Here is a 341-nt window from a genome sequence, read left to right as displayed (position 1 = left end):
GTGGGTTCTTATCTAGATAAAAATATGATGAACAAGTTGAACATGTAGATATCGATATATTTCAGATAATAGTCATTTACAATAGGTAAAGTATTATAGTGTGTGAGGAATAGATTATTATGAATAGATTACATGCATTTTTTTATACAGAATGCGTAGATATAAATACATATTCAAACATTTATTTAGTTAGAATTTAGAATGGATTTTTATATTCTTTTGTTAGCATTTGTACTCAAGAAAGAGACGTAACAAAAATACATTTTGATACTTTTACAAGTACACTTTTGGATTTAATTCAAATTATTTAACATAAAATAAAAATATATTAATTAATTAAA

This window comes from Onthophagus taurus, chromosome 7, assembly GCF_036711975.1.
Source record: "Onthophagus taurus isolate NC chromosome 7, IU_Otau_3.0, whole genome shotgun sequence".
NCBI lineage: Eukaryota > Metazoa > Arthropoda > Insecta > Coleoptera > Scarabaeidae > Onthophagus > Onthophagus taurus.
The sequence above is the reverse complement of the archived record's forward strand: the minus strand, read 5'-3'. Positions refer to the sequence as shown.